Here is a 9,250-nt window from a genome sequence, read left to right on the forward strand (position 1 = left end):
ATAGTGCAAGATATTATTTCAGAATATCCAAAAAAGCTACCATGAAAAGATGCTAAAAATAATGCCTGTAAAATTTGCTCATTACCAAAACCACATTAATTTATGGAGATAGTGTTGTGAGCAGCCAGAGGCCATATCATTTTGACAGCATTACATTTATTTTTTCTTCAGGCAAGGCACAGTTATGCCTTCTGTGTTAAGATTTATCCGTAATATCTGCTGTGCATCAAATCTAAAAAAGAATATGGAGCTTCCATGGTATGTTGAAAATAAAATTCTTGCGTCTATAAAGGACTATTATAGCAACAGAAGCTGGTGGAAAGATCAAAGAGTAACTTCTCTGTGCACCAGCTCTCCCTATGAGGGGAGGAAAAAATGCAGAGGAGCTATTTTACCAACTAAGTATTAAATTAATCCTATCAAAAAACATAATACATTTTCATATTTCACATAGCATCATCATGTACTGTTTAATCTGTCTCTCCTTTGCAAGGATCTAATACAGCAACATTTTGGTGATATTCAAATAGTTAACCATTTCCCCACAATCACCTAAATTATTATGTTCCAACAGTCTTAGTATTTCCTGCTATTTGCTACACTTCTCTAGAGAGGCATATATTTCAGTAGAATAGAAGAGGAGGATGTATCATAAAGGAATGAGAAGGGAGATTAAAGGCTCCTTTGAAGGGCTTGCTGTGATTATAGCTCCCTTATGATTAATAGAGAAGATTAATAAATCTCAAAATAATTTTATCCAAGGAAAGCTTGAAATAAAACTCCCCAGAAATCTAGTAGGAGAAGGTCAGCTCCTATTGTGATATTTTCTAAGTTTCTCTGAAAATTAAGTGCCCCACCAAAAAATCACTAGTTCAAAAGTCAGAGTTGTCATTTGTAATTTAGCACATTTGGCTCATATGTTTCATAAACTTGTCATTTTAGAAGGGACTGTACGTCAGCCAGTTTTCAGCTTCACAGGTCCATTACTAAGCAACAAAGAGTGTCCCTTAGGATAACCAGACTTAACCTAAATGAGGATTTCTTTTGCTGTTTGCCAGGAGCTTCACCACCACATTTTTGCATAAAACCAGGTAAATTAAAACTTAACTGCAAGATGGAATATTGGATGCTGGGAGCTGTGGTCTATATCTCACAGTAAAGATACCAATACCTGTGGGCCACTGTAATCTACTAGTTCTCCAAGAGTGGTCCTGAGCTCTAGGAACCCAAAGGAGTTCTCAGAACAGAAATAAATCTTAGTTTTCCATATTTGTTTTTAAATTATTTTCTTATACAATCTGAATTTTAAATATAATACACATGACAGCAATTCATAAGAGTTATTTATGCAAGTCCAATGACCTCTTTGTGCCTCAATTTTATGTATATTAATAGAGTTAATTCTCCCAAGTGTTGTGTGGCTTAGCTGATTGACATACTCAACGGGGAGATGCTGTAGAAGTGTAAACAGTACTATTGGCTAGAAATAGTGAAGGTAAACAGAATAATTTCTCTAAATATGATTTATTAGTGTTTTAATATTTCAGTGCACTAGCAGCCCTGATGAGAATCCAGGCCCCATCTTACTACAAGCTGTACATATACATATTAAGATATGGTCTCTTCCCCAAACAGCGTACACTCTGATTTGCCTTACTAGATCAGAACGTGGGTCCATTTAGTGCAGTATTCTGCCTCTCTGGATATAGGAAATGTACCCTGATCTTCTGTGAGAGAGACATAGGTGCTCTTCTTCAGATCTAGCCAACTTGTGTTCAGCATAGGGCCTTGGATGGAAAGGAGACAGCAAGGGAGTGGTGGTATGCCATCTTTGCACTCCCTGATCCCTAGGATAAATTAGAGAAACCCTGAGGGCTACTGTTCAAAGAACCAATATGCCACCCAGGGATCACTGGAGCGCAGCAGTGCTCTGTCCATGCCCCCTTCCTCCAGAGAGCTAGGGGGCTAGGGATGGCTGGGAGGAGGAAGTAGCATAGAATTGGCTGTATGTCACCCGGGGATTTCTCTATGCCAGGAAAATCCTCAGGTGCCTGGCGAAAGAGCTTTACAGAGCGTGTGTGTCACCGAAATGTAGGCATAACTAGACCTAAAACAGACCTCATTTCTCGGTGGGCATGACTGGAAGGTGAATGGAAGATTAAGTGTAAATAAGGGTGTAAAGCATTAGGCTAGAGTCAGTCTAGCTGAAATAGGCAGGAACATGCTGATACTAGGGACAATGGACAAGAGAAACCTGAAATGTAGAGAGCAAGTGATACATGGATAAAGAATGCTGTAAAGTAACTGGTTCTTGGAAAGTAACCAAGCCAATCATGAAACCATATGATGCAATGTATAGCCAGGAATGCAGGTTCTAGTAAAGATGTATATAAGGAAAAAATCTGCTGTGTAACCTTGGATTTGCACTATACCCTGCATCAATCCTCTGCATTTGAGCCTGGCCTGCTTGTTCATAGTGTTGCTGTATGCCAGATAAAAGTACCTGAGTGACAAATTCCAGAATCAAACTGAGTGGAAGAAGGACTTGGGGATCCCAACATACAGCAGCACAAAGGGGATGTCACAAAACTGTCACTATGGCATTTAATAATCTAATATTCCAGTATTTATAAAAGGGACTAAAGAACAATCAATTTCAAACCCAATAAATAGATCATACATGTTATGTCATAAGAAAGGATGTTTATTGAATAAGCAGCAATAAAAATGCCATCTGTTTAAACAGTCTTCCACACTGAGGGGCAAATCCTCCATTGTGGAACAATGAGAATTTACACCAGCTGAAGCTTTGTCTCTGAGATTTGTATTTTTCTGTTAAAGTCTTTGAAGTATACTGTCAGAGATGGAACAATTAGGATTATTAATTGTATCTCATTGTTAAAGCACTTGCTTGAAAAGCTTTAAATCTGCTGTTGAGTTAAAGGCCTCTCCCTGAACAATTTGTCACATGACTATCATTATGTAATGCACATTGTCCATTTTAGAATCTTCTAAGAAAAGATTTTCTTAATTACTGTTCTAGAATTATTTGAATAATTTAATTGTCTGATTTGTGTGTGCATATATCAAAAAGCACATGCTTTGGGACCCCACAACATTAAAAGGCAAAGTTCACGAAATGAATTCTAAACTTCAAAATAGATTAATTAGCTTGGTAGCTGTCTAACTTGAATACAATTAGGGATCACAATTTTAGGAGTGCTAGTCACAAGATGGAGGGCATGATACAATGTAAAATTTTCTCTGGAGAGCTAAAAGCAAGACCATATTGTGCATTGTTCACACCGATAACTGTTGATGCCACCAATATTTATGTAAGAAACTGTTTCAACTGTCCATACTATCTGGGAGCGAAGAAAGGATGAAAGGGGAGCAAAGCTCCAAAGGATATTTAAGGAATGAGGCAGGCACCTCTCCCCAGTATTAAGCAAAATCATATCCACCCTCAACACCAACCCTTGGAAAGCTTCCAATTTGCTAAGGCATAAAATTATAACCAGAAAACCAGAACAAAATGCCAAATTGACTATGATATGAGGGGCTTGGGTGACCTAGCTGTAAATAGGCACAAGTGTGGGTTCCACACCAGGGGAGAAGTCAAAAGAAAACACCTCACCCAACTTCAAGTTTTGTCATGGGATGTTTTAGAGCAGCTTGAATTGAGGAAAGCTTTTACAAATTAGTTCCTCCGCTGCCATGCTCCAATACTCCCCTATGCTTAGTTCATCTGTCTCCCTCATTTTAGGGTTCTGTAGCTTGTATGGATTACACCAACCTGGAGTAACTTTCCTAGGGGTCGACGACACCCAGTACTCCAGCTAGCTGAGTTGTTTGTTTTAATTACATTTCCAGCAGTGAGAGAGCTTTTCTCCTTCCCCAATGATTTGTCTGCTACAGCTACAAGAAGGGCTGGGAGCATCTGTCAGATCTCAAAAGACTCACTGAGCATGCTCAATAATTCCCCCAAAATTATTGCTATAAATGTGGTTGATGTTTGTATATGGCAGTTGGGCTGGGAGGAATCAAAGACTCTGCCCCTGGGAAAGGCTGGCTGTAGAATAGCCATCAGATAAAGGGTATTAGCCTTTTTAGCACAGGAAGTTTTCTCTTGAAGCCCGGGAGATTTTGCATTGTTTCTGTAAAACCAGCAGTCACAGAGGATTATTGTTTGCGGGCTTGAGCCCATAATAATCACAGTCATTACCCAACAGCTAGTCAGCACCCTGCACTTCATTTAACATATAATTAACAATTACATTCTAATTTTTAGTTCCATTATACACTTCTGTGGAAATTAGAACAGCAATTGCACTTATTTACAGCATGAACTTCTTAATAAAAGCCCCATATATTACATTTCAAAAACAAAAAAGAAGAAGGTAAATCAAATTAAATAGTAGTGCCCAGAACACTGAATTCTAATCCTGGATTAGCTCATGGTCCCAATTTAGAGAAGGGAAAGAAAAAAAAAAAGTGTGATCCTTTATGGCTATAAATGCAGATGTTCCTCCATCAGTGATGAATTACAAACCTTGCAGTCACATTTTCACAATTACATTGTAAAACACAATTGGGGGGGGGGGGGGATGTTAGATTGCTGCACACAAAGGGGTCCTTTGTTGGGTAGATTTGTGGTCAATGTTATACAGTAATGAAGGTGAGAAACCATTATTCTTCAGCCTGATTTTTGAACCATGAGAGTTTTCAGACATATGGTCATGGTATACTTTTTGTGGCCCTGCAGCACATATTAATAGCTGTAATATGATGTATGCAGTACATTTCACTTTAATTATTAAGTGCATTTTTTTCTTTTGTTTCCAATATCCACTTAGAACACATTGAGGCATGTTTTGGTTTTCTAAAATGTAGTTACAGTTACAAAGTTATTGCAATACTGATGATTCTCTAAATGTTTTAGAAGAGAATGTAAAAAAAACAGAGCTCAAGGGGACAGACTAAGGCTTTTACCTTTAATTATTTGTCCTATGGAAAAAGATCTGTGCCTCAAAGTGTCAGTGATGTTGCATCATGATGCAGTGACACACATGTTGATGGTGCTGCCTCTTCCCCAGTGAGTTTCTGCATAATTTAAACCTTTATTATGTTAATTAAGTCTAGCCTTTATGGTGTGAGGAAAACTTTCAGAATGTGACCTGACACAATCTGTGAGCCTGAGTCTGCCAACAAATTAAGAGTGAGATCCCCCCCCAACTCCAGCCCTATATCTGGCTGGGAGAGGATTCCCCTGGTGCAGGAACTGAGGTGGACAGCTACAAGGCTGTCTTCTGAAGACCCTCCCACAAGCCCTGGCATGGGGGCATACAAAGGGTGGGGTGGCACAGCAACACTGTGGCGATTCTGACCACTCTTTTATTATTAAAGTACAGCAGAATAGCTTCAACAGGAGAGAGACTGAAGCCTCACATCAAAATATCCCATAGCTCAGAGATTAGAGAACTCTCCCGAGAGGTGGGGGATCCAGCTTCAAATCCTTTCTCCTCCTCTAGCAAAGAGGGCAGAATTTAGCATGGGTCTCCCACGTCCTAGCTGAATGCTCTAACCTAGAGCTACCCACCCTTATTACACAGGAGGGCCACATAAACCTGATCACAACCTTGTATAGGCCAAACAGATTCTATATTAAGATTAAAAGTCACCTGTACTGGTTTATTTTTCAAGTTCAGCTTGTTTCCAGGGGTGACAAGTTTGTATAATTTTTGGTGGTGCCCAGAACAGGCCCAAGTTCTGCCCTCCACCCCCCGCCTCCCCCGCTTGCCTTGTAAGCTGATATATATTTTTAAATAATGTTAAAATATGAGGGCTCTGGGGTGGGGCTGGGGATGAGGGGTGTGGGCTGTAGGGTGGGGCCAGGGATGAGGGGTTCATAGTGCAGGAGGGGGCTCAGGGCTGGGGTAGAGAGGTGAGGTGTGAGGGGTGAGGGCTCTGGGGTAGGGTGGGGCCAGGGATGAGGAGTTTGGGGAGCAGGCAGGCTGCCACCAGCTGGGGCCAGAGAGGACTCTCCCCAGCCCTCCCCCTGCCAGCAGCAGCGAGCTACGGGGGAGGGCCCCACCTCCCAGCAGCACACTCACCTTGTATCACTGTCACTAGACATGCTACTAGGGCCCCTCTGAGGTCCAGGAAGGGGCTGCCTCTTGCCCAGCATGGGGCAGGAATGGTGACTGCGGGTGGGGGGAGTCCGCAGTGCTGGTGGAAAAGGGAAGGGTCCGTCCGTTTGAGGCAGATGGGTAGGATCAGGGTCAGCCTGTCCTGGCTTTAGTGGTTGGGGGTGTTAGGACCCTGTGGCGGCAGTTGATGCTGGGAGCCAGCAGAGCGGAGCGCAGAGCTTCAGGGGGCACCTGCCCAGGGCGCAGGCAGGGATGCTTGGGGGAGGCATGTGAGGGCGGCAGGAAGGGCCAGGGGAGAGACCTGTCCTGGAACATTGTTGGAGCTGGGCCCTGAATATTGTTGGAGCATAGGCACCATGGGCCCATATAAATCACCATCCCTGCTTGTCTCATATGTATTTAGATAGACAATACTGTACATAGAAACAACCTATTTACACACTTGTGTAAACTAAAATGATGTAAACATGACAACATGGCCATTAGTATATCATATTGAAGCAGACCTTATGAAATGCTCTGGTGGGTCGTATACAGCTCACAGGTTGGGCACCACTGGGCTAAAAGTTATAAAGTAGGCACCACCTCCTCCAGACTGTGTTGTGTGGAGCAGGACGGGTGCCTAACTCATTCCTGCAAGAAATTCCTTAGGCTTCTAAGCTGCCTGACTCTAGGTGGCAGGTGCCTGCTCATAGATCACTAAGCAGAGCTAGGTACCTCCCAGCAGCCCAAACTTAGGTGTCTGTCTCTGAGAGAGGAGTGGGGCATGCAGTGGAAATAGAGAGCCTGAGACATGAGGCCTGGTAACAACTAACAACAGGGCTTCGTGCACAGGCCCCTCTGGTCAGTATCTCCCATTGGCTAGCTTAAGCTGCTCTCTGCTTAGAATGCTCTAACCACTGGACTACAGGATATTCTGATGTGGGGCTCCCTCCATCTCTCCTATGGAAGTTGTTCTACTTTAACAACAATTAAATATGAATTGCCCCTCCCCCCAAAAAGAGTCAGAATGATTCTGTAGTCTAATGACTAGGATATTCACCTGGGAGTTGTCAGAGCCCTGCTCCTCATCAGGCAGAGGGGGACCTGCAGTAGTGGTCCTGGATGAGTGCTCTAACCACTGGACTAAAGGTTATGAGGGAGGTCCTCCACTTTCCCCTTAGCTATTATGAGCAGATCTAGGTAGCCGCTGATCACACTTACTTATAGGCCCCACTCGTGAGTTAGGTGGACAAGCCTCTACCTTCCCCTGGCTCATGGATTGCTCTCAGCTTAGGCAGGAAATGGGTGTCTGGGTGCCTAGAAGTTAGAAAGGAAATACTGACAATGATCATAATTCAGACTTGTGATGCCACATTCTATCCAAGATAGGGAATAGGGGCCTAATTCTTCAGATACTTACTCAGATATACATATCCCTTTAAAGATGATGATGGAAACAGGGATGTATAGAAGAGTGGCAATGTTTCTGAACTGACTCAATATTTCTCTTATGTTCACATCTTAATACGTAGATGCAATTTGTCTTAATTCAGTAGCACTCAAACTTTTTTACTGCGACCCCTTTCACATTGCAAGTCTCTGAGTGTGACCCCCCTAATAAATTAAACACACTGTTTAATATATTTAACACCATTATAAATGCTGGAGGCAAGTGGGGTTTGGGGTGGAGGTTGACAGCTTGCGACCCCCCACATAATGACCTCGTGACCCCTTGAGGGGTCCCGACCCCCAGTTTGAGAACCCCGTCTTAATTGAATGAATTATGGAAACAAAAATTTTAACTTCATAAATAGGTTTAAAATACTTCCATTATCATAACGTATAAAACCCAATGGTTTTAAAGAAAGCAGAGCATCTTTAAAAGAGCTCAGTCCATTCAAAAGCCTTTTTAATCTTCAGCGTGTTCCTTGTGCTCAGACAATAGCAATGCTATGTAATAGCCGTGAGCTGGAAGAGAATTCTGGGTAATGAAATGCAAATGTCCACATCAAGCATCCTGCTCTACTTGTAACTAACTATTGAAACACTCTGCATATATTCTAAACACACTGCATAATTTTTGTTCTTGTTAATTACTATATGCATAGTAAAGATTATGGAATAAACACACTAGCTATTATAGGCAAAGGCTTTCTACAGCTACTTGTAATACTGAAAAAAAGAAAAAAGGGAGAGGGGAGAATTTACTTATATAGAAGACAGCTACATTGACTTTAAGCAGTGATGAGCTGCCAGAATGTTAATACTCGGTTCCCTACCCGGGTCTTCGGCGGCAGGTCCTTCACTCGCTCTGGGTTTTCAGCGGCACTTTGGCAGCGGGTCCTTCAGTGCTGCCGAAGACCCGGAGTGAGTGAACGACCCGCCGCCGAAGACCCAGTAGGGAACCGGTTATTAAGCGCCGCCCGGTGAGTCCGAGTCCGAGACCCCCCCACCCTAACTGCCCCCCAGAACCCCACCCCCACCCAACTCGCCCCACTCCCTGTCCCCTGACTGCCCCGACCCCATCCACCACCACCCCGACAGACCCCCGGAATTCCCACACCTACCCAACCCCCCTGTTCCCCATCCCCTGAACACACCCCCAGAACCTCCGCCCCCTCCAACTGTTCCCTTATCCAACCACTCCTCTCAGCCCCCGCCTGGCCCCCTTACCGTGCTGCTCAGGGTAGCGTGTATGGATGCCGCGCAGTCCGCTGGAGCTCACAGCCCCACCTGCTTACCATGCCACTCAAAGCGGCAGGAGCTACAGAGCTGCCCAGGAGCAGTCCAGAGTGCTGGTGCCAGGCTCTGCGAGAGGGGGGGAAGGCGGGGGAGGGGCCAGGGGAACCTCCCTCGCCGGGAGCTCAGGCAGGCCGGACAGGACGGTCCCGCAGGCCGGCTCCAGCTCACCACTGACTTTAAGTAGAGCAGAATCAGGCCCGATGTTGTTACCTTTAATGAAACCTCCAATAACGGGTTTCCTATGATATGTTGAGACATCTCAATTGTTATGGCGGTGAATCAGATAGGAGTTTTCTGCCAGTCTAAATAGTTTTTTTTTTACTCCAGAGCCCCTGACCTCAGTGATACCAGTGTAATTCTGCCTGTAATAACTAGAA

Source organism: Trachemys scripta, unplaced genomic scaffold (assembly GCF_013100865.1).
Source record: "Trachemys scripta elegans isolate TJP31775 unplaced genomic scaffold, CAS_Tse_1.0 scaffold_89, whole genome shotgun sequence".
Classification (NCBI taxonomy): Eukaryota; Metazoa; Chordata; order Testudines; family Emydidae; genus Trachemys; species Trachemys scripta.